Here is a 27,258-nt window from a genome sequence, read left to right on the forward strand (position 1 = left end):
TTTAAAATTTCTCTTTGACTATGTCATAAATAATAGTGTGATTCCAAAGGAATGGAAGGAATCTATAATAATACCAATTTATAAAGGAAAGGGTGATAAAAGGAAACCAGAGAACTACAGACCAATCAGCCTGACCAGTATAGTTTGTAAAATACTGGAGAGTTTAATAGCAAAGTACATTAGAGGGATATGTGATGATAAAAATTGGTTCATGAGGAGCCAGTATGGATTTAGAAAGAAATTTTCTTGCGAGGCACAACTGGTGGGATTTCAGCAGGACATATCAGATCAGTTAGATTCAGGAGGCCAGTTAGATTGCATAGCCATAGATCTTTCCAAAGCCTTTGATAGAGTGGAACATGGAATATTATTAAAGAAATTGGAGGGAATAGGATTGGATGTAAGGGTTATACGTTGGATAAGAACATTTCTAAATTCAAGGGTTCAAAAAGTCAAAGTAGGAAATAATATATCACAGGAAGAGAAAGTCTGGAAGGGAATTGCACAGGGTAGTATAATCGGTCCGTTACTTTTCTTAATGTACGCAAATGATTTAGGGAACAATATAACATCGAAAATAAAATTGTATGCAGATGACATAATTGTTTATAGGGAAATAAATAACATTGAGGATTGTTCAGAATTACAAAGGGACCTTGACAGTATCCAAGAATCGGTTGAAGAAAATAATATGAAGATTAATGGAGGCAAATCAACTGTTACAACATTTACAAACAGGAGCTTTAAAACTGAATTTGAATATACTTTGGATGAAGTAGTTATCCCAAAATATGGCAAGTGCAAATACTTAGGTGTGAGATTTGAAAGTAATTTGCACTGGAAGGGTCATGTTGATGACATTGTTGGGAAAGCATATAGATCGTTACATGTCATAATGAGACTACTTAAAGGATGCAACAAAGAATTAAAAGAAAAAAGTTACTTAAGTATGGTTCGTCCATTATTGGAATATGCAAACAGTGTTTGGGATCCTCACCAAGAATACCTAATAAAAGAACTAGATGGTGTGCAGAGGAAAGCAGCAAGGTTTGTAACAGGGGATTTCAGGAGAAAGAGTAGTGTATCAGAAATGTTAGAGGAACTTGGGTGGGAAACTTTAAGTAAGAGAAGGGAGAAAACTAGACTTATAGGATTATATAGAGCCTATACAGGAGAAGAAGCATGGGGAGATATCCGTGAGAGGCTTCGGTTGGAAAATAATTATATTGGTAGAACTGACCACAAGTACAAAATTAGAAGGAATTTTAGCAGAAGCGATTGGGGTAAATTTTCTTTCATTGGGAAGGGCGTGAAGGAGTGGAACAGTTTACCAGGGGTAGTGTTTGATCCTTTTCCAAAATCTGTACAGATATTCAAGAAGAGAATAAACAACAACAGAGATAATAAATTAAATGTTAGAGGGCATTCGACCAGTGCAGGATATTGTAAATAATAAATGTGTGTGATTAAATTAATTCCATCCCCTGGTCTAAGGAGTTTGGACAGCCCAAGTAGGGGACTGCCTGTAGGGGTGAAGTACAGTGGGGACTTCGAGGGCCCTGGGACCGCTACGGTAGCTGTGAAGGCCCTTCAGGAACTCTGAAAAGTGGTGGCAAAAGGGGCTCTGGTTAAGACGCAGCAGGTCGTTATGCTACTTAGGTTCCAAAATGGGTAAAATATAAATATGTAAATAAATTCAGTGTTAATTTTATCTTATACCAGTTGTATAGTATTATTAGAAGTAATTTCACATACCGTACTGTATATGAGTTGACTATGTTTGTAAGATATTATAAGTAGAATTTTGTAAACAATATAAATTTATTAAGGATGATGTGTGTGTTTAATAGAAAAAATTATTAGCGTAAATTGTATAATATTGTATTCTAGGAAAATTTTCTTCGTCTCCTGTTAATTTAAAATTTAGTGCTTGACAATAATGTATTTTAGTGTACCATTTGCCACCGAGGTAGACACCTCATTTGCAAATAAAGAGATTTTGATTTGATTTTGGATGTTTCTCGGCATGGCTTCAAAACGTCTCAGGTCTGCCCAGGTTCGTCCGTCACCCAAGTCTTTAACTTGTGATTCCCTCAGGAGGTCAACCCCTTATGAACAGGCGCAGCATGAAAGCATGGGATCTAGCTTCCCTCGGTTTCTGCGAGCAACCAGAACTGATGGGCAATATTTCAAGGTGGTGAAGTATGTTTTGTTTCGTAGATACACTGAAGGTGTCTACGGCGAACTGGAAGACTTAAAGAAAATGCACAAGGGTAGTTTGCTACTCAAGACTCGCACTCCACTTCAAGCTGATCAGTTGCTCAAGTGCGACCACTTTGTCAAAATCCCCATCAAAGTCAAAGAGCACAAAACTTCGAACCTGGTTTGTGGAGTTATCTACCACTGTCATCTTATCTTGAACACTGACAATGAGTTGATGGAAGACATGAAGCACCGCGGCGTGACACACATCCTAAGGTCCATGTCTGTTACACCTTATTTTTACGTTTTCAAGCTTCTATCACTTTATCATTCCGCCAAGATGTTCGCTTATTTCCATCTTTCCACACAGTTGGTCCTAGATATTTCCTTGCTGTTTCTACTACAGCATCCCTGTATGCCACCCATTTCCTTTCTATCTCCTGTACTTACTATCCCTTGTTTTGAACTTTTTACTAATTATATTCATGTACTTCTGTCTAATTGCCTCATCCTGCAGATATTATACCCTTATTCGTCTGAAGACATATTTCACTTTCTCTGTCCTAGGACTAGAGACATTTAGTTCGCTACAGATCAGGTAATGGTCTGTATCATCAAAAATCCCTGGAATACCTGAACATCCTAACAGATTTCCTGAATAGAAGGTCAGTTATGATAGTCTATTATGGATCTGGCGCTCCTACCATCCCATGTATAGCAGTGAATAGCCTTATGCTTGAATATTAGCACTGAAGTCCAGTAAAGTTTTCCGATTGCTATTAGCTTCCTGTTACATATCTTCCTCACATTTACCCATCACCTTGTCATATCCTTCAGTTTTATTTCTACCTCTCGCAATGAAATCGCCCATTAGCACTATGTTGTCCTAGTAGTTGATCCGGACTATGATGTCACTCGCCGATTCATGAAACTTGTCATCTTCATCCTCATCTGCATCCTCACATGGTAAATATACTGAGATAGTTCTCATACTAATTCCTCCAACTGCTAAATCTACCCACATCATTTGCTCATTTGCATGCCTAACAGAAACCATATTGCACGCAATACTATTACTGAGTAAATGTCTTAAACCCACACTATGCCGTTCCCTTTTTAACACATATTAAGAACGCCTTTTTAATTTACTAACTCTTTGTCATTATCTGCCCTTACCGTAATATCATTAACTCATTACATACTCTTTCCTGGATCAGCCAGTTCTACTTTCTTTCTTCCATAAGCCCTATTGAAATTGATAGCTCTCCATCAAATTCCATTTCTTACGCAAAGTTGTTTCCTAGGAGTCCTTCACCTGTCAAATGGAAGTGGACTCTGTTACTCCCATAGGTCTGATGCTTGCTTAAAATGTTCTGAACGCTGTAGGTAAATATTCTGTGAAGCAGGATGCTACCCTACTTACCCATATTCCCAGTGAAAATTTCTACTCTAACGGATTAGAGACCACCGGTGGATTGTAGTCCAGCTAGAGACCACCGGTGGGTTGTATAGTCCTAGCCACTTGAGCATAAGGGGCTCCATGACTCAAAGTATGCCCGAGATGTCCACTCCTATTCTGTAGCAACTAGTATCCTGACTCTCAGAACCACTTACTAGGCCACTCAGCCATTGCCCATAGTTGAAGAACTAGGACGTTACTACTGTAACCCACACCACGAACCATTCCAGATAATTTTATAATGCAAAATTAATGAGCTTGCAGATATGTAATAGTTATTTAAACTCTTTCCTTTTCAGACTTTGAAGTGTGGCTGAGACAGACGCAACGAGAAAACAACTCACAGTATTATCGTAGGGCAAGAAGAAGAAGAAGAAGAAGAAGAAGAACTGGTGGTTCCGAAATTTTTTACTATGACTGCAATCGCTCAGGAAATTCTCGTGAATGTAGAACACTAAGGCAGAGAGGTTCTAAACACAGGGATCTCCTAAATTCAATGCAGGTTGCACCGGCCATTGCAAAGTGATGTTGGGGGCAAAACAAATGTACTGTTTTGGGCTACTCATTATGGTCATGGGCAGGAAATGAAACACTTCAAACTTACAAAGGCAAAGGGAGAGTGTTTAGCAGGTGAGATGAGTTTAGGTCTGCCTGCAAAAACGGTGCTAAATTCTGTTCGGGAAAATGTTGGCTCTGAAGTGAAGAGATCTGACTTTGTAACAAGAATCTACCTGCACAATATAAAAAAGAATTCAGTTTAAATATTCTTTCATTGCAGCGTCATGTGAACGATTCCTGCAGTGTTGACATTTTTGTGCGGGAATCACTGAAGCTTGGGGAACAATATCCTGTGATTTTTTACAAAAAACAGGGGGATGAATTACATGAGCTGTCAAGGAATGACTTTTGCATTGTGCTTATGAATGAAGCACAGAAGCATACGCTAAGAAAATTTTCAAGGAATGCCATCTGTACAGATATAACACATGGCCTAAATGGTTATGACTTTGAACTAACAACTGTATTTGTATTAGATGACTACAACAAAGGTTTCCCTGTATTCTGCATGCATTCTAATCGAAGAGACTGTTTTATTTATGAATTACTCTTCATGAAAATTAAGGAAAGAACTGGTTCTCTATATACCAAATTCTTAATGAGTGACATCACTGAAACGTATTACATGGCACGTAAGAGTATCATGGGAGAGCCAGGTCAGAGATTGCTTTGTCTATGGCATGTGTTTAAAGCATGGACTGAGAATTCCTCCAAAATTAAAAATGCACAAAAAAGTGAAAAGTCATGACTTCCTTGAAAATTCTTCAGTCTCTTCCTCATCAAAAGGTTTTTTCACGGGCACTTGAAAATTTTTATTAAGAATGTGCACAAGATCCAGAAACCCGAAACTTTGGTTTGTACTTTGGAAGATATTAGAGGAGTATTCCACAGATGTGGGCAAATGCTTCAGAATAGGTTGTGATATAAGCACAAACATGCATCTAAAAAGGTCACAAAACCATAAAGTATGAATATTTGGAAAGTGCGCGTGTTAGTAGACTTGATACGAGTATACATGCTCTCTTACAGTTAGTGCGAGATAAGGAATTTGGCAGAATACAGAAAATAATAAAAGGCAAGCACCATAAATATTTTAAAGAGTTTGAAAATAGGCATCAATGTGCGTTGGCAATGAAGAAAAAACTAATTCATGAAACTGAATACGAATGGAAAGTGGGCATGTACCATGTTGAGAGAAAATTGCTGGAGAACTGTTGTCAGTTGCTCTGTGATAAGTGCAAAATATGTGTGCATGCATTCTCCTGCAGTTGCCTGGATTATCTTACCAGAACCATAATATGCAAAAATGTCCACTACTGTATCATGGATTTAACACAAAACCTCGTTGGTGCCTCTCAACAAGCACTTCCCTCTTCCCTAGAAAATGATGGTTGCATAGAACTGCAATGTCATATGAAGCAATTGCATAAACCTGCGGAAGCTACAGCAGAAAGTATTATGGAATAAATTAATAAACAATTCAGGTAGCGATAGTGAAATTAGAACTACTTCAAAGTGATACGCATATGATAAAAAAGTTCTCAAGCAGCTTAAAGCTTTTGAAGGTTTTACAGCATCACTTTATTCCAATGACAGTCAGAATGAAACTTGCTTTACACCAGCACAAAACAGTAGAGTGTGAACCTCCAAACAAGAAGGTTCAAAACAGTCGTTCTTCTCAACAGAGAAGTAATCTACAAAAGTGCTTGAAAAGAATGACGTGCAGGATAAAACCATAGCTTCCACTATAGTGCATCCACAGCTTTATCATTTGCAAAGAGGTGATAATGAACATAACTATGCTGATTAAATTTCTTGGCCAGTTCCGTTTAGTGTGATTTGTTTTCTTCATGTTCCTCAAGTGTTATAATTCTCATTTTAATTTTATTTACAAGACAGAATAGAAATAAACCCACTCTGATACATCATATCCCTCTCATTACTGGTACTGTGGAACAACTGATGGACTGCGGTTCTGGTGCTGTTGTTTATTATATATATGTGGAGTGGATGATGGACTGTGCTTCTTCTTCTTTTTCTTCCTCGAGCAATTCAGCCTATTGACTGGTTTGCCCCTGCGATACATCTTTTCTAACTGGCTCAGTCATGTGCAGTATGATTTGCGTCTGCATAACTCCTGCATCCTGGACTACCAGTGCTATTGTTCTTTTTAAATATATGTTGCAAGTGATGGACTATACTAGTGGTGTTGTAACTTATTTTATACATACAGAGCAGGTGATGGACTGTGCTTCTGGTGCTATTGTTTATTTTATACATATGGAGCAAGTGATGGACTGTGTTTCTGGTGCCATTGCTTATTTTCTAGATACAGAGCAACTGGTGGACCGTGCTTCTGGTGCTATTGTTTATTGTATACATACAGAGCAACTGATGGACTGTGCTTCTGGTGCTATTGCTTATTTTACACATACGGAGCAACTGATGGACCGTGCTTCTGGAGCTATTGTTTAATTTATACACACAGAGTAACTGATGGACCGTGCTTCTGGTGCTATTGCTTATTTTATAGATTCAGACCAACTGATGGACCGTGCTTATAGAGTTATTGTTTATTTGATATTTATGGAGCAAGTGATGGACTCTACTTCTATAGCTATTGTTCATTTGATATATATGGAACAAGTGATGGACTCTACTTGTAGAGTCATTGTTTATTTGATATATATGGAGCAAGTGATGGACTGTACTTCTAGAACTATCAGAGGCGACGCGTGACGTTTTGAAAAGTGTTACCACACTCCTTCTGAGAGTATATTGTCGCTCGCACCGCAGTATTTTTATGAGAAGTGCAGATATAATTTCATAAAAGTGAAAGACTTGATCATTGCTATTATTTTGTATAAGATAACATCATTAGAAAATTATGAAATGTCACTTAATATATTGAACACTAATGAGCATCAAAATCATGGAGACTAGCAGTCTCGATCATGCACTAATTTGAAAATAGTTCACATCATAAAAAACGTATGGCAGGCTACTCATACTCTCGTAAACATCTATTAAAGTGCTGACAATATATCTGGTATTTTTCTTCTTTCTTTCTTAATCTGTATACACTCCAGGGTTGGTTTTCCTCAGTTTCAGCGAGGGATACCACCTCTACAGTCTCAAGGGCAGTGTTCTGGAGCGTGAGACAATGGGCCGGGGATACAACTGGGAAGGGTGACCAGTACCTCGCCCAGGCGGCCTCACTTGCTATGCTGAACAGGGGCCATAGTGGGGGATGGGAAGATTGTAAGGATAGATAAGAAAGAGGAAAGGAAGCGACTGTGGCCTTAAGTTAAGTACTATCCCGGCATTTGCCTGGAGGACAAGTGGGAAACCACGGAAAACCACTTCCAGGATGGCTGGGGTGGAAATCGAAACCACCTCCACTCATTTGACATCCCGATGCTGAGTGGACCCCGTTCCAACACTAGTACCACTTTTCAAATTTCGTGACAGTGTCGAATCAAACCCGGGCCTCCAGGGGTTGCAGCTAATCACGCTAACCACTACATCACAGAGGCGGAACTGTTTTTTACTAGCTTATTATGCTTGTCAATTTTCTTTCTATGAGCTGTACTCAAACAGAAATCTATTCTGGACCTTCAGAACTGAATCATATCGGCAGTAGCGTAGATGCGTGCTTGACAAACCTCACGGCGTCTCTTAAAAACTCTGAAACTATCTAAATTGTCCACACCGTCATTATTCCAAGCATTATTTTCTGAGGAAAATACAATACATGGCTAACAGTACAGTTTATTCATTTTTGCACAACCACATAACCAGTCCAGTTTTATTTACTACGAGTCATGAAAATATCGTACTGTTCTTTTCGATTCCTTGAATACATTTTAAGAGATGGCGTGGGTCTACCTTTTTCCATTATGTTTTTCTTTTCTTCAAAAGTTCTTAATGAAAATGGCATGTTCATTAAACTTTCTATTATACACGAACATTCTGGGCCCGCCAACTCACTTATTTTCGAGGTGGAAGCGACAGCATTCATTTTAATGTTTAATACGTTGTGCAGTCCCATAAGCTATCCTTACCTAACATAAATTATATATAAATTCACACTTTAACAAGAGAAGTCACATCGTATTATAATAGAAAACAATAACACAATAATATAACAATGCGCTGTTGAGCGCGGCTGAACAAACGGACGAACAGCTCAGCACCGACGTTATAAGCTTTTGTTTCCACTTTCCACTGTGCTAACACGATTGAAGAACGTAGCAGGATACATCCCAGTATCGAGTGGAAAGGGGCCTGGCTTGGCGCAGTAATACTCGCCTACCTGTTAAAAGAGATTCAAAGCGTAACCTCTACATGGAGTGGTAACAGACTTTCGCTCAGCTTTCACGGTGGCAGACTGCTGCAATAAAGTTCTCGCGACACGTCCCGGCGAAGAAACAAAAATATTAAATATTTATATTAAATAATATTCTATTTTTATGTTTTCGTGGTAACAATGGAAACTAGCACGCTTCGCCACTGAGAGCTATTGTTTATTTTTGTTTTTAATTAGTTAATGGTTCATGGTGTGGGTTACTGTAGTGACGTCCTAGTTCGTGAAGCATGGGTAACGGCTTGAGTGGCCCTTTAAGTGGTCCTGAGAGACGGGATAGCAGTTGCTACGGAATGGAATTGGGCATCTCGCACATAATCTGAATCATGCCCCTCGTTGTACTCAGGCGGCTAGGACTATAGAATTCACCGTGGTCCCTAAACCGTTAAGAGGAGAGATCCTCACATGAACTTTATGTAAGTAGGGTAGCATCCTGCTTCACGAATTTACCGATCTCACAACATTTTAAGAAAGCCTCGGACCTACGGGAGTAACGGAGTCCCACTCCAATTTGACAGACGAGGGACTCCTTGGAAATAACTTGCCGAACAAAATGGAATTCGATGGGGAGCTGTCAATATTAATGGGGCTTATGGAAGAAAGAAAGTAGAACTGGCTGAGTCAGCAAAGAGGATGCATCTGGATGTGCTAGGAGTAAGTGATATTCGGGTAAGGGGAGATAACGAGGAAGAGATAGGAGATTATAAAGTGTACTTGAGGGGTGTTAATTAAAAAGGGGAGGGCAGAGTGTGAGGTAGGGCTGTTTATCAGGAATAGTATTGTACGCATCATAGTTTCTGTTAGGCACGTAAATGAGCAAATTATGTGGGTAGATTTGGCGGTTGGAGGAATTAGAACGAGCATTGTCTCAGTGTATTCACCATGTGAGGGTGCAGATCAGGATGAAGTTAACAAGTTTTGTGAAGCATTGGGTGACATCATAGTTGGGGTCAACAGCAAGGATAAGCTAATGCTAGTGGACGATTTCAGTGCGAGGGTTGGAAATAGAACTGACGGATACGAAAGGGTGATTGGTAAATGTGGGGAAGATAAGGAAGCTAATAGCAATGGGAAGCGTTTGCTGGACTTCTGCGCTAGTATGGGATTAGCAGTTACGAATACATTCTTCAAGCATAAGGCTATTCACTACTACACATGGGAGGGTAGGGGTACCAGGTCCATAATAGACTATATCAGGACCACATCAGGAAATCTGTTAGGAATGTACGGGTTTTTCGGGGATTTTTCGATGATACAGACCACAATATGATCAGTAGAGATCCAAGTATCTCTAGGCCTATGACAGAGAATGTGAAATCTGTCTAGAAAAGAATAAAAGTAGAAAATTTTCAGGACGAGGAAATTAGACAGAAGTACATGGATATGATTAGTGAGAAGTTTCGAATAGTGGACAGTGAGGAGGTGCAGGATATAGAACGAGAATGGGTGGCATACAGGGATGCTGTAGTAGAAACAGGAAGGAAATTCCTAGGAACAACTTTACTGAATAAAATACACTGAATAAGTAGAGAAAACGTAAAAACCTTTCAATGGGAAAATACAAAAATCTTGGTGGAATGATGAAGTGAGAGCAGCTTGTAAACATAAAAAGAAGGCTTATCCGAAATGGCTCCAAACAAGAGCCTATGCAGACAGGGAATTATTGGTTATGGGAAGACTAATGTGATCGATATGTTATTATGTGTGAGAAATTACACATTTAACATGGGTATATTTTTGGGCTGGGGATCCAGCTGGAATTAGCATCATCAATTTCCTGACACTACTGTAACTGTGGCAAGCAGTTTCATCATGTAACTATACTATGCCAGCAGCATCATCTATACATTCCTATAAAACGCAAACTTTGTGAGAATGTTTATAATTTACTAACCATCGTACTTGGTACCGATTTGAACATCGATGTGAAGTCAGCACTTGGTCAAGAGTTTCACTCCTTCAAGTGTGTTAGACTGGCCCTCGAATTAGACAACGACCCAGCCATTTCCACTATGAGGAGTAGTACTTGTGCCGAAGCTGTGTTCAGTTGCCATGTGAACCATATAACAACTCAACAGCACGTTTTGTACTTTTCCTATCATTCTACATTACACCGAGTATAACTAATGTATCCCATCCTATGACTGTATATTGATTTGCAAACAAATCTTTGTTTCTTTCCATCAGTATGGTATTTTTTCTTCGAGAAAAATACTTAATTATACCTCTACACTCGTGTGCTTTATTACAAACACGCGCACTTTCCACTCATTCAATTTCTCTGCCACACAGAAGATCACAGAATTGTGGATATGAACTTGCTGTCCTCTTCTAAGTCTAAACATATATCCATGATCCTGTGCTTCCCCGTGAAGTGGATAAAATGTAACAGTGCAAATTTTTTTTGTAAGGAACTTTTTGATCTCAAAATGTACTTTGCACATTTGTGCACTATACCTATTATTATTATTATAAAAGAGTTTTAGCTTGTACAGTTAAACTTACAACTAGAGTGTGGCTGTCATATTCAGGTATTTTAATTCTTTTACTACACAAATTACTCAGAATTTTGTGCTTATCAAGAGAGTTAGGTATGCATGTGAGTGTATCATACATCTATGACTGAGAGCACAAAATATCATTAAATGAAAGAACTCTAACAGTATTTTGTAATATAATTGTGTTAAAATTGAAGAAATTGAACGTCCTATGGGAATGGTAGGGACCAGACGGTATACATTTGCAAACAGTTGACTTTTAGGACTTTCAAAATATTCAAAAGAGGTAAACGTTTAATACCATTGTTAAGTGTACAGTATATTTGAATAAACACTTTATAATTTCACAACAGATGACACATATAATTATATTTGTGAAATGAATATATTTTATAATAGAGTACATCATTTTCCAATAATATTAGACTATCAAATTTACAAACTGGACAATGAAGTACATTCAACTCTACAACAAACAAAGGGTAACAAATGTAATTTTCCTTTAAACTGATAAAAATAAGCCATTCATAAAATATATACGATAAAAATATTTTAAAAATGAATGAAACTCATAAGTAAATAAACGCATTTTTTATCTATCACTAGAAATATTTTCATTAGATTAAACTCTAAATAGGTACAACATTAAAGGAGATACATCATTAGTACTGATGCCAATTATTTGGTGTTAGTAAGAACAGAACAGTGTAACAATTTTTAAAATTTATTTGAAGAGCACTATCTAATTAAGAAATAGAAGTAGATGAATATAATTATACATTTGTTAATAAAAATAAAATATTAAAATGAAACTGGTAAATTCATACATTTGATATTTAACAGTATAGGTATTTTGTAAAATTAGATTCTAAATAACAATTACATTATATGAAAGAAACTCAATAGGACTCTTTTCATTTTACTTGAAGACCACTATCTAGTTCAGAAATAGAAGTTGATGAATATATTTGTTAAGAAAAATAAATTAATAAAATGAAACTGATAAATTCATACATTTTATACCTCATATTATAGGATATTTTAAATAAAATTAGATTCTAAATAACAACTACATTATAAGAGAGAAATTCAATATGACTCCTTTCCTTTTATAAGCATTCTCCAAGTTATGTACAGTAACTATGCTTCCTTTTCCCTTTGCAACTTCATTTCTGTTTCACCTGTTTGTAACAAATTTGAAAATTTAACAGCAAACAATGCAACATAGTAGAGTACATAAGGATAATAAATTTCTAAAATATTAAACTCTACAACAAATAAATGAACAATCAAACAAACAAAAACCAACCAACCACACAAATAAAAACTAGCATAACAGCCATGAAGAATAAATAGGCCTATGCTGTACTCTACAACAAACAAAAATTATTGATTGTCAATAGTAGAATAATAGGCAAAATAGAATAAAACACTCAAAACACTCATAGAATGCTTGAAATGATGATAGAAACATTGGTTATCTGGCATGTGTTCCTTGATTCATTCCAAGCTTTCAATATAAAAGAAATAGAACAATGGTACAGCCCAGTTTTAATACAGGTCTCTGAAAATCACTCTTTAACTTAAGCATTGGTATACGAATACATTTTAAAGTAAATTGAATTAAATGGAACTAATTGAAGTAGGAATCTCATTTTAACATTATGAGTTTTCCTCTATTTTTTAAAAAAATATTTGAAGAGCACTATCTAATTTATAAATAGAACTTATGAATATGGTTATATATTTGTGAATAGAAAATAAGCTAATAAAATGAAACTGAAAAATTCATACATTTGATATTTAACAGTGTAGGATTTTTTATAAAATTAGATTCTAAATAACAACTACATTATTAGAGAGTAACTCAACATGACTCTTTTCCTTTTATAAGCATTCTCTAACTTATGTACAGTAACTATGATTCCTGCTTCATTTGCAACTTCATTTCTGTTTCACCTGTTTGTAATGAATTTGACAATTGAACAGCAAATAGTGCAACATAGTACAGTATATAAAGATAATAAATTTCTAAAATATTAAACTCTACAACAAATAAATGAACAAATATGACATCACTCTTATTTACAGAATATGCAATTTTGGTCTTATTTACGTAATGTGCAGTCACTCAAAATTAACTTTTTATCATTATATTTACAAAATATACAATCTCACTCTTATTTACACAATGTGCACTCTTACTGTTATTCATACAATGTGGACTACCTCACTTCCTTACACGGTATGCAGACTCATGCTTTATTAACAGAATATACACTTTAACTGTTATTTACATAATTATCGATCTCAGACTGACTTCGTATGTACATAATATACAGTATTTCAATATTAACACATATTGCCTTTGTGAAGATTTGGAGAATGACTTATACCTTTTATGTTTCATTGTTTGTCCTTGTGTCTTCTTTATGTAGCTCTCCCCTCCCATACTGACCTACCATTGTGCTCATCTTGATATGCATTAGTTTTCTTGATTCTTTCTCTATGTATGTCATATCACTCATATTTACACAATATTCAATGCCGTGAATTGAACCCTATATCACTCTTATTTACAGAACATACAGTCTTTCAAATATTTAATTCATCTCTTATTTTGCTTACCTGACTCCTGTAGCAGTTACTTTCACATATAAAGACACATTTATATGTTGTGCAATATAATAGTAAGCAGAATATCATATTACTCAGGAACATAATGTACTCCCATCTACAGGAGATAGAAGTGGACACTCTGAGGGACTGATGGTAACAATATACCCTTGAACAACATTGTTTAATTCAACAATAGAAGGTAACAGGTTTATATTTTTCTATAAAATGAATTACATACCAGTGATAGTTTAATACATTTCATGTTTTAATAACTTTCATAACTTTTTGGTATAGAAAATAGAATATAATGGTAATGGAATGATATGCACTAAGCTATTTTGAGTAACATAGGGAATTGAATGCAACAGTTAAAAAATTCTGGGCATTTGCACATGTTATTTTTTTAATTACCATACTGTTAAACATATGTATTGTTTTAAACATACCGTAATACAGTGTATAATTCTATCAATGAGATAGCCTGGCCGTTCATATTCATGGCAGTTTTATATCAGTTCTTTAGTAAATGAACATCCATATCTAATTAATGTTAAGTGCTTCCATGTGAAATAAATACAAGGATATATTTAAATTTTTTTTTGCTAGGGGCTTTACGTCGCACCGACACAGATAGGTCTTATGGCGACGATGGGATGGGAAAGGCCTAGGAGTTGGAAGGAAGCGGCCGTGGCCTTAATTAAGGTACAGCCCCAGCATTTGCCTGGTGTGAAAATGGGAAACCACGGAAAACAATTTTCAGGGCTGCCGATAGTGGGATTCGAACCTACTATCTCCCGGATGCAAGCTCACAGCATATTTAAAATACTATGTGCAGCAAAATAATGTAGTTGATGGAATACATATTATATAAAATGTATCTTATTACCTTCATGATAACCAATGAAGGTTAATGTTAACCATTGTAGAAAATTCCATAAAAAGAAGACATGTTTGAACAAAATACCTTATTTGATTACAATTGTTAATAAACTTACATACAGTCACACAACTGATGAATTTTACCAACAGTACCTTAGAGAGTCTTCTTTTATTTCCTCTAAATGAGGGTATATTCCGTTCTTCAGTACTGTTTAGGCCTACTCTCTTACTGTTAAACCAATGAAAATATCTTTAATGCATGCAAGTAATTACTGAAGAAATCATATTAAAAAGTAGGGTACAAATTAAATATTTGGGGAACTCTATGTTCTGTAAATAAGAGTTATATACGATAAATTTTGTGACATTGCTTATTCTGTAAATAAAAGTGAAAGATGTACAGTATAAAAACATATGGAGAGGAACAAGAAAAGTAGTGCATAAGAGGGTGAACATAATGGCAGATCGGTGTGTGAAGAGGGAGCAACTGTAACTAATTTCATTATATTTTAAAGACAGCTGCAATAAAAACTTCTAAAATATCAAACAATGTCAAGAATATTTCTATGCAGCTCTTGTCTCTCTTTAGCAAACTTAAGTTTATCACTTCTTTACTATGATATTGGCACAAGTATTGTTTTCTTTAGTATCTGGTTTGCCATCATTATCAGCATCATCTCCTCCTACCATTGTTCCTTCTTCTTTTTCGTCTTTATCACAGTCTTCCTCTTCATCTGTATCCCATACACCTTCTATGAGCCACTCTTCTTCCTCATAATCAGGGTTCAAAATTGCTCCCTGTTGAGCGGGTTAATGTTTGATTTTTGAATCTTCATCCTTTCTTTTGATGCCAGTTTTTCTATAAATTGGCTTTTCACTTGAAATTCTTCACCTTACTCATTACCTTGTATTGTTTTATGAGCATCAGTAATGCCATCATCTTTATTTTTACTTACACCCTCATCAGCATGTTTATCTGTAAATTGGCCTTGCCCTTGAACATTTTCACATTTTTTATTATCTTCTTTTGTTTTTTGAGTGCTACTAATACTATCACCTTTCTTTTCAGGTACATCCTTTTTCTTCTGATGTGTATCTTTGTCTTTAGTCGGGCTATATTTGCTCTGGGTGGGTGATTTCCTTTGTATTTTATATCCTCCTTCCTCTTCATCTTTAATAAATCCCATGTCCTTGAATAACTGTCTTTGATTTTCTCGACACCAGTCCTCATACCAGTCAAAGGGTTCCTCAACCTCCTCCCCTGCATCATCTTTAGTTATTTTACATTTCTTGTCCTCTTTCATATTTCCCTCCTCTTCACCATGATCTGTTTGTTCTGACTTATCATATTTCTCATCATTCTTCTGATTTTCACTCTTTTCCTCCTCTTGTTTTTCCAAATACCTGCCAATTTTCTTCCTTTTCAATCCTTTTCCACTCTGTGTACCTTTTGTTTCAATATCAGATTCAAATATATCAACATGTGCGGTCTTAGAAGTCTTAGTATAGCTATATGAACAATGAGGTTCTTCAGTACTGAATTCGTAGTCAACATCGTGTGTGTCCTGCCAAAAAGTTGATTCTTTTTCTTCGTCTGATCCATAGATATTAACCGGTGTGACCTTAGAAGTTGAATCATGGCTATAGGAGCAATGAGGTTCTTCAAAACCAAATTCACAGGTAACATTTTGTGAGACCTTAGAAGTTGAGGGATACTGATATGAAGGATGAGGTTCTTCTCTGACCTTAGAAGTTGAGGGATATTGATATGAAGAATGAGGTTCTTCTTTGACTATATTGCCTGAAGCATTGGTTTCTTCTTGATCTGAAATGGGGCATTGCCACCATTCACATAGATTTTGGGAAATGGATTCACTTTTACGACTGACCGATGAATCCGAATTTTCTTCTGTGTACCCAGAGGGAACATTCGTCCAACGATCATACAGGTTCCAGTTGTGTTTTCCTTCTGGAGTTGCCATAGATTTATATTTATCTGATTCTTCTGAAAAATACTGGGGTTCTATTGAACAGTCATAAGGTTTTTTATTTTCCCTTTCTATGTCCTCGAGTAGAAGTTCAGTTGCCCTTGGACCAGGCATACCATATATATAACTTTCTAGCAGGTGTATGGCTGGCTGCCTTTGGTAAGCATATGCAGTATTCAAAGCATTTTTGCCTTGATTATCACTGTAGTATACATTAGCTCCATATGCTATTAAAAGTAACATGTAGTCTGCATTACCATAAATCACCGCACACTCTAAAGGTGTCCAATTACGGGGAAATTCACTGTCTAGGACATGTTCACACGGATAAGGTCTTTTACACATCATGTTAGGATTTGCACCGTAATCTAATAAAATCTTTACACATTTATAGAATCCATTCTCAATAGCTGCAAATAGCGGCGAGGGCCCATCACTGATTATGAAATTAGGATCTATATTCTCCTGAAGTAGACGGACAAGTTCATCTTCATTCGAGAAGTGGACAGCGTTCATAAGTAGATTCTGAGGCGATGTACATTGGACTTGTGGGGCTGAAAATAAAAATAAGACATGTGTACATATTTCATGGTATATTATACTCTGTTAATGAAATTGTCTATTTTATGAAATGGTAAGATTCCTTTTTCACACTTTATAATCTTGTACAGAATGGTACAAAAGTCACATATATGGATTGAAATGATTTATAGTTTTTGTCTGTACAATTTATTTCTCTTTTCCTCTTATTGTCTTCTGTCGAACGCTTGGGAAAGTAACCATGGGGAAAATTAACACCAAACAGCGGGCAAAACGTCTTGAAATTTTCTATGTAAATTAGCAATCCATTATTATGACTTTTTCGCAGATATGTCAGACCTGGATTTTTCTTTGGGGTTATCTCAAAGAACATGACAACACAAACAAGTCAGTGACCATTAAGGCAGGGCCTAATCACAATATTCAAGTGGAAATGAATAAGTTTTTGTGATAGATTGCTGATAAACTTACGAGATATAATCTGAAAAGCGAATGGTTGTCGTTTGAATGACATACATTAATTTTTCTCAAGTACGCTAGTGTAAACGTCTTTCCAAAACATGTATACATTGTCCGTGGCAGAAATATTTTGATTTCTTTAAAAACAAAAAAATGACTCGAACCCACGCGTGACCTATGCAATTATTTGCAATAAAGGAAGTTACAAAATATTTACATATTAAAATATTTGATAAATTGAAGTTTTCTATATCCACGAAACATAGTTATGCTTCATAAACAATACAAATGACTGCAGAATTTGTAATGAACTTCTCAGTGCGAGCCAAAAGAGAAAATTTCTTCAGTGTGTATTTCTGTTTGAAGTACTCTGCTGTCGGTTCATACATCTTTTTCTTCCCACAGTCAACTTTTTTGCTGTTCAGAGTCTGTTTAAAATTGTATGATTGGATCGACTATGCACTAGGCTTGTTGTTCTTTACTTTTGGACACCACTACCCGCCTTTGGGAGAGACCTCCGCCTCATGGAATGTGCTCGTGCGGCTGTGAGCTTGCATCCGGTAGATAGTGGGTTCGAATCCCACTGTCGGCAGCACTAAAGATGGTTTTCCGTGGTTCCCTATTTTCACACAAGGCAAATGCTGGGGCTGTATCTTATTTAAGGACACGGCCGCTTCCTTCCAACTCTTAGGCCTTTCCTATCCCATCGTCACCGTAAGACCTATCTGTGTCGGTGCGACGTAAAACCACTAGCAAAAACCAAAAACGGAATGTGCTGACTAAGAGTGCAGGCTTAACCTCACATGACCTACTTCGTGGGCGTTTTGAAAAGTAAGCTGAATAGCAAGAGTGAACCCTTCACCTCTCATAATGTTATACTGGTTACGTGTTCAGACTTAACCTCACAGACCCCGGATTGGACCCTAGGCTTAAGGGCTTTAACCCTACAGACCCAAGTTTGGTGTCAAAATATACAAGCTGGACTCAACTGCCAACGTGATTATGGCCGAGAGTGCAAGCTTAACCTGACAGGCATGGATTCGTCTCGAAGCTTAACCTCACAGGCCCTGGATTCGACCCTAGGCTTAACCTTACAACGGCATTAGCTTTACAGACCCAAGTTTGATACGCAATAATGCTAGCTTAACCTAATTACCAGCGTGATTATGGACAAGAGTTTGAAGCCAGGTTTAACCTTACAAGGGCGTTACAGACCCATGATTGAGAATCGATCCTAGGCTTAACCTAACTGCGCAAGATTAGACATAGTCCAGGTTAACTTTATAGGGCCTTAATGCTGAGATTGGTTGAATCTAAACTTGAAACAAGATGGCGGCTACACACGGGACTAGGGAAAAGATGTAAGGCTTAATAAATATGCTTTATTCATAGGGGAGTAATATTGGGAAGCATCTTTGAGGCTCGAAGCTAGGCGACTGCGGAATTCAATATGCTAGCGTGTGAACTGATTCGTAACACGCTATTGGTTTTCAGTGTTTGGAACACTGAATTTTTTATTTTAACACTTCGAGCTTATAGATTTGAACTTTAGAGATTAATAGTAGGTTACGATGTTGTTTACATCATTTAAAGATGAAAACTTTGTTTTGAAAACCGAAAAAATTTAGCGCTACACATGACGGGAATGGTACCCAGGGCGCTGAGTATGATATCAAGTAAATAACTGCGCTTTAAAAGCGTACATTGAATTCAAGACACCTAAAGATTCAGCTGCGAGAAATTAAAAATCCCCATCCGGACTGGGAATCGAACACAGCACTCTTTCCCTTGCACTTCTGACAATCATTGTAACTAAGCAATTGTGAGTTAAATTCAAAGATATCCAACCATCGAACTACAAGAATTTTAAAAATCACCCACCCGACTATAAATCGAACCCGTAGCTCCTCTACTTGAGCAGCAAACAAGCAGACTGTACGTTAAAAGCTTGTGTGTTTCATTGAAACACCTGGTTTTAGCGCTATAAGAAATTAAAAATCACCGACCGAATTGGGATTCGAACAGGGAGCTCACTTGGGCTCAAAGCTGAATTGCTACAGTATTGTTTTAAAACACCTAACGTTTGAGCTGCAGGAAATTATAAAAATCCCTACCCCGACTAGGATTCGAATCTGGAGTTCACTTGGACACGAAGCTGAAGTGCTATTGTTTAATTCAAAACACATGGCGTTCGAGCTGCGGGCAATTATAAAATTCCCTATCCCGACTAGGATTCGAAAATGGAGCTTGCACGAGCAAGTTGATTAGATTTGGAAGTATTTGCTGAGACATGAAATACCAAGTTTATTGTCTTTGCGTTTAGCCTAGTAGCACATATCAACAAAAAATTGACTGCACGAGCAAGTTGATTAGATTTGGAAGTATTTGCTGAGACATGAAATACAAGGGGCGTTTTTTTGCGTTTAGCCTGGTATGCACATATCAGCAAAAAAATTGTATGCATAGCTATTTGATTAGACTCGGAACTATTTGCTGAGACATGAGATACCAAGTTCATTGTTTTTGCATTTGATCTAGTATGCACATACCTGAAAAAGTAAACTGTGATACGAGCAAGTGGACTAGACTTAGAAGAAACTTATTTGCTGTTACAGAGAATATAAAGTTCATTTTTTACACAAGTTCACCACTTATCATGCATAATCACGCCACTTAATAATATTAATAAACATACTTTAGAGGAACCAACCCACCTTCGTACTGAGTAGTCAGCATGCATACACAATACGAAAAATTAACCTGAAGCCGGAATTTGGTCCCACAGGAGACCGCCATTTATCGTGCACGGTCACGCACCCTAATAATGATTTAGATGAACCAACAAACATTCGTACTGAATATTCAACATGCGTACTCAATAAGAAGAAATAATCTGGTGCCTGAATTTAGTCCCGAAGGAGTTCGCGTATAATTAGAATTACCCAATAAAATATATAATCCACGAACCAGCGTGGAATTACAAAATGTATAGATATAATAATAATAATAATAATAATAATAATAATAATAATAATAATATTTGTTCGATAAACTCACATTCATATTGAATATTCAACCATCGTACCCAATAAGGAAATAATGTGGTGCCGGAATTTAGTCCCGCAGGAGCTCGCGTAAGTAGGGTAAAAAAGCCGGAGCTGGCGCAGGGGCTAATGTGCAATGGCGGCTATACACGGGCTCTAATGGGACTTACTCTAGAGAGCTGGCGCAGGGGCATTTGAACAAGATGACGGCTATATGTATGCTCTTATGGAGAAAGTTATCCCAGGGTAGGATAGGCGGTATACGTAGGACTTAAGGAGATAGCCTAGGGACTAATGTGCAAGATGGCGGCCGCATGCAACTTCGCTGTGCTAGGCGCCCGCGAGGTAAGATGGCCGCTATAAATTGGTTATACGAGACTAACTTTAAGGGGATGGACCAGGAGCTAATGGTAGAACATTGTTCTTACGGACCTAACTAGAGAGCTGCCTCAGGGGATCAAAACTTGTAACTTACGACCAATTAGTTTTATCATCCTGACATTCGAGAACTGAGGCAAGGGCTGATATGCAAGATGACTGCTATAGTCATTCATATAGACCTAACAAGAGAGCTGCCACAGGGAATCACAACTTGTAACTTTTGACCTATTAGTTTATCAGCCTGACGGTCGAGAACTGAGTCAGGGGCTGCCATGCAAGATGGCTGCTGTACTCTATTCGTCTAGACCCAACTAGAGAGCTTCCTCAATGGCTCACAACTTGTAACTTATGACCTATTAGTTCCATCAGCCTGACATTCGAGAACTCAGGCAATGACTGATATGCCAGATGACTCCTATAGTCATTCATATAGACCTAACTAGTGAGCTGCCTCAGGGATTCACAACTTGTAACTTTTGACCTATTAATTTTATTAGCCTGACGGTCGAGAGCTCAGGCAAGGGCTGCCATGCAAGATGGCTGCTATACTATATTCGTACAGACCTATCTAGAGAGCTGCCTCAGTGGCTCACAACTTGTAACTTATGACCTATTAGTTCTATCACAGCCTGACATTCGAGAAATGGGGCAGTGGGTGATATGCAAGATGACTGATATAGTCATTCATATAGATCTAACTAGTAAGCTGCCTCAGGGATTCACAACTTTTAACTTATGTCCTATATGTTTTATCAGCCTGACATTCGAGAACTGAGGCAAGGGCTGCCATGCAAGATGGCTGCTATACTCTATTCGTACAGACCTATCTCGAGAGCTGCCTCAGTGGCTCACAACTTGTAACTTATGACCTATTAGTTCTATCAGCCTGACATTCGAGAAATGGGGCAGTGGGTGATATGCAAGATGACTGCTGTAGTCATTCATATAGACCTAACCTGTGAGCTGCCTCAGGGATTCACAACTTGTAACTATTGACCTATTAGTTTTATCAGCCTGGCGGTCGAGAACTGAGGCAAGAGCTGCAATGCAAGTTGGCTGCTCTACTCTACTCGTATAGAGCTAACTGGAGGGCCACCTCAGTGGCCCAAAACTTGTAACTTATAACCTATTAGTTTTATCAGACTGACATTCGAGAATTGCGGTAATTGCTGCTATGCAAGATTGTTGATATATTCTATTCGTTTATACCTAACTAGAGTGCTGCCTCAGGGGCTCTCAATTTGTAACATACGACCTATTAATTTTACCAGCCTAACTTTCGGGAACTGAGGCGAAGGGTACTATGCATGATGGCTGCTATACTGTATTCTCATGGACCCAACTCTAGAGAGCTACCTCAGGGGCATACAAATTGTAACTTATAGACCATTAGTTTTATCACCTAACTTTGTATGAACTGAGGCAGGGGGTACTAGGCAAGATAGCCGCTGTTCATTGGTTATATTAGGCTAACTGTAAGGAGCTGGGCTATCGCGCATCCTTCTGTCCAGCTGTCCTTCTTAATTTTAGAATAGCACAGGGGATAGTGGTGATACATGGGCTTTTATAGCACTAACTGGGGGAGATCTGTGCTAGGGTTTTTCGCCTATTGGGATACTTGGGGGGGGGAGTTCCTTCTCCTAAACGGATGCCCTTCCTAACTTCAGTCCAGCGCCGCGGCTCTCGCGTATACATGGGCCTTGATGGGACTAACACGGGAAGAACTGCACTAAGGCTCTCGAGGAAAGATAGCCTGTCAAACCTTGGAGATATGCAGGTGTTAGTGTTACAAGCCAACCGGGATGTTAGAAGGTAGTAACCGCCATTAACACAGCAGCAGAGTTTGCAAGCCTGTTTTTCGGAAGTGTAGCAAGTACTCTGCACCCTCTGCAAGGGTGCGACCGCGTAAAGAACAAAAGAGCTAAATGGCGAAAGGTAAAAGGGCTAAATGGCTAAAAGTGCAAAAGCGCCAAATGGCAAAAGGCAAAAGGGCTAAATGGCAAAAGGTCTAAAGGGATAAATGGCAAAAGTTCTAAAGGGCCAAACGGCTAAAGGTCTAAATGTCAAAAGGGTAAAGGACTAAATGGCAAACGGGATAAAGTGCAAAATGGTTTACATTTTTCTAGTATTTAGGATGTTTCTCCTCCTTTATCCGGACTTGAGGCCGGCTCTACAGCTAGAGGCTGAGTTAACACCCTAAGGAAGTGAGAATGTTGGAAAAGAGTCTGTACCAGTATAGCTACTCGATCTACTATATGCTACAGAAGGATGGCTTAGGTGAGGGTGAGGGTGCGGGCTGGGAATGTAGAAAGGTGGTTAGGCTGCTGTACTGTCGAGAGAGAGCTTACAGATAAGGTCTTCTCTTTGAAGAGCTATTACTCAATAATACCTGCACGATATATTTCTTGCTCTATTTCAAAATTATCTGCTTTTTACTCTGTGTAGCCAGCATCTTGATAGGCTCGTAGGAGTTGCAAACGTTTTACGAGTAGGTTTCGTTCTTTACAGTATCCTACGTCTATATGGGGTAATAGAAGCTTGTTGTGAACTTTGAGCCAGCATGCAGACAGTTGATGTGTATGGACTTGTTTTGATGTAAAACATGCTTCTGCAGTACCGCTTCTAGGCACAAACTTAACTTGTTTTGATAGCAGAGAAACGTTGAAATCATCTTGCATCTCTTCTTCTTGAGATGTTTTCACGGCGACAGAACGTGTAGTAGGCTTAGAAAATGAAGTAAAATCATGAAGCTGTAATGGAAAAAATGGAAATCTTCCTTTTCTTGCTCTCCTTCTGTTTCTTTATTATCACTATTATCATCAGCATCTTCATCATCATCGTCATCTTGATTCTCTTTATCTCGAAATGTGTGTTTAGTAACAGAATTTGTAGCAGGCCTAGACAACAAAGGAGAATTAAAAATCTCTCACAGAGGGGTACTATTTAGAAATAAATCAGTATTTGCTTGAATAAGGGTGAGCTCTTTGTATTTTCTTCTCGATGAAGCTACTTTACACGCGGCTTCGTGGCGATGAGCGGTGTAAGCCTTCTTGAACTCTCTTCTGCAATGTTTGCATTCAAAAATTGTCCTACAAGATATCTCATGAAGTCTCTTGTGTTAGCCTCGGGAAAATGTTTTCCACACTCTTTGCAAGTATAGCTAGAAATGGGTTGTTCTTTGATGGACTTTATCTTCTGCTAACAGATGCTTCTTTAAAAGATACAAACTAAATCTACTGGGCACTTGCTACTCTCTACTTATATAATGTAATACAAAGCTGTATAGATTAGAAAAGTAGCTTACAGTAGCTTTAGGACGAGAGGTCTTACCACGATGTGAACAGCTGGATGGTTAACAGTAAACTAACACAAAAAGCGTATAAGCTATCTTGTATACATAATACAGGGTGGGTGGGGCGATTAGAAGGGATAGTCAGGGAAGAGGGAAAAAACCGGCTGGGGCTTGGTTCATATGCACAACTTTTGATATAATTCTGTCGAAATCGAGCCCCCTGCGTCGATTGACACCTCCTTACCGGCTGCCCTTCCTTATGCCAGCCCGTAGTAGAGTGATTGAATCACCTCTGGTGATTGTGGTCAGTATTGTTTTAAGAGGAAGTACAACAAGGTAATCACTTTCTCTGAACACATTAGTGGAAAGAAATTTAAAATAAAAACAAAATTATTTATTCAACAAAGGAATTCGGAATTGCAGTAAAAATAAAACAAAAATATATTGAATTAGGCCGAAAAATTACTAACGAATCAAAAGGGAACCTGCGTTCCCTGAGAAACAGTTCACTTGTAATTTATATACACTTGATTAGTCCCCTAAGGGGCTGCCTGGCTGAGGCGGTAAAGGCGTGCTCGGTTCGCCCGGAAGGACGTGGGTTCGATCGAGTCCCCGTCAGGAAGTCGTAAACTTTAAGAAACGAGATTTCCACTTCCGGAGGTGCATATGGCCCTGAGGTTCACTCAGCCTACACCAAAAATGAGTACCAGGTTAATTCCTGGGGGCGAATCCCACTGTCGGCAGCCCTGAAAATGGTTTTCAGTGGTTTCCCATTTTCACACCAGGCAAATGCCGGGGCTGTACCTTAATTAAGGCCACGGCCGCTTCCTTCCCACTCCTAGCCCTTTCCTGTCCCATCGTCGCCATAAGACCTATCTGTGTCGATGCGACGTAAAGCAACTAGCAAAAAAAAAATTCCTGGGGGCAAAGGCGGCCGGGAGTAGAGCTAACCACTTTACCCCATCACGTGCCGAGGTTAACAGTGGTGGAAGCCTTTACCTTCCAGTCCTCCAAGGGCCTTCATGGCATGTACGGAGGTGACTTTGCTTTTTTTTATTAGTCCACTGTCACACATAAAGTGGATGACGAGATCAGCAGCAGTCGCATCATCTCCTAGTATGCGTTCGAGTGTTTTCTGCAGGCCGAGGCTCCGTCTTAGGCCAGAGAGATCGGCGCACTCTGTGAGGATGTGGACAACGTTGAAGTCGGCACTACAAGAACACACTGGGGGTTCTTCCCTCTTTAGGAGATAAGAGTGCGTAGATCGTAAATGACCTATCCTCATCCCCATTGGTGTAGAGTGGAGAGAATTCCATATCGCCAGATAGTATCGTAAGCTTTCTCCAGGTCAAAAACCCGGCGACTAGGTGTTCCTTCCCGAGAAAGGCCTGCTGAATGGCGCTCTCCAGGATGATCAGATGATCAGTGTCAGGCCGATGAGAGCGAAACCCACACTGGTAGTTAGAAAAGAGACCTTCCTTTTCCATGGTCCACACAAGACGCCGGTTAACCACCCTTTCAAATAGCTTGTAAAGGCCATTTTTAAGGCATATTAACTATCCAGGAGTTTTGGATCTTTACCTGGCTTGGGAATTGGTAATTCAATCCCCTCACGCCACTGAGATGGAAACAATCCCTCAAGCCATATTCTGTTGAATAGGGTGAGGAAATCCTTAAGACATCAGTTAGTCAAATGCATTCGATTATGGATTTTGTCCGGTCCAGAAGACGTATCTCTGCATAGCGCGAGTGCCCTTCGCAACTCCCACTCCGTAAAGGGCGCGTTTTAGGTATGTGAAGCACTAGAGGCGAAAGAGAGATGGTGTGCCTCTGCTTCGCGCTTAATTGGTAGAAATGCAGGGTCGTATCTCTCAGAGCTGGACGTATCTGTAAAATGTGACGCGATGTGGTCGGCAATGACTGAAGGAATCGTAACAATATGTCCATTCATGCAGATACCGGGGACTGAGGGCACATTCTGTACACCGACAATACGGCGGAGTTTTGTCTACACTTGTGATGACAGAGTGTGTGCCATCATGGAAGATACATACTTTTCCCACGTAGCTTTCTTACTTTCTCGAAACAGAAAACGGGCCTTCGCGCGCAGACGCTTAAATGTGATATGATTGGCCATCGTTGGATTCCGACGATAGTGCTTAACAGCCCGTCGGCGATCGCGTATGGCTGTTGCAATTTCGTCCGTCCTCCATGGGACCTTTTCCGGCGACGGATACCGGACGAGAATGGGTTTGTTTCCTCTACAGCAGTCAAAATTCCAATAGTAATGGAAGAATCGTGGTCGTAAACAGACTCCAGCATATCTTCGGCCATCACCGCGAGTTTAGAAAATTCTGGCCAATTTGACCGCCGAAGTAACCAGCGCTTGGATACTTCGGACTGTCTTTGATTCAAGAGAGATAGAATTATCGGGAAGTGGTCACTATCACAGAGGTCGTCGTGTACTTGCCATCGTAGCAGTGGAACTAGCGCACTGCTGCAAAAAGCGATATCCAGGTGTGAGAATGTGCCATTTGCGCTGCTGAAATGTGTCGGTCCCCCTGCATTAAGCGCGCATAGATCAAACAGTTTGATCAGTCGCTCGAGCATCCTCCCTCTAGCACAGAACGACGGAGAACCCCATAGTGTGTTACGGGCGTACACGTCTTCCAGCATGAGGAAAGGAGGCAACTGAACGATCAAATCTTGTACTGCAGGCATTTCAAGATCGTAGTCTGGTGGAAAGTACACGTTGCACACCGTTGTCATTACTGGCAACGGAGTGCAAACTGCAACTGCCTCTAGCTGAGTACGGAGCGGTACTTCTTCGCTGAAGATGTCGGAGCAAACTAGGGTACAAACGCCCCCACTTGCCGCGCCATCCACAGCTACTCTGTCTTTGGAATAAAGACGATATTATCTCGTTGTCGTGTCATGTCCAGGTCTCAAACGAGGTTCCTGTAGGCAGACTAT

This window comes from Anabrus simplex, chromosome 2, assembly GCF_040414725.1.
Source record: "Anabrus simplex isolate iqAnaSimp1 chromosome 2, ASM4041472v1, whole genome shotgun sequence".
NCBI classification, from domain to species: Eukaryota; Metazoa; Arthropoda; class Insecta; order Orthoptera; family Tettigoniidae; genus Anabrus; species Anabrus simplex.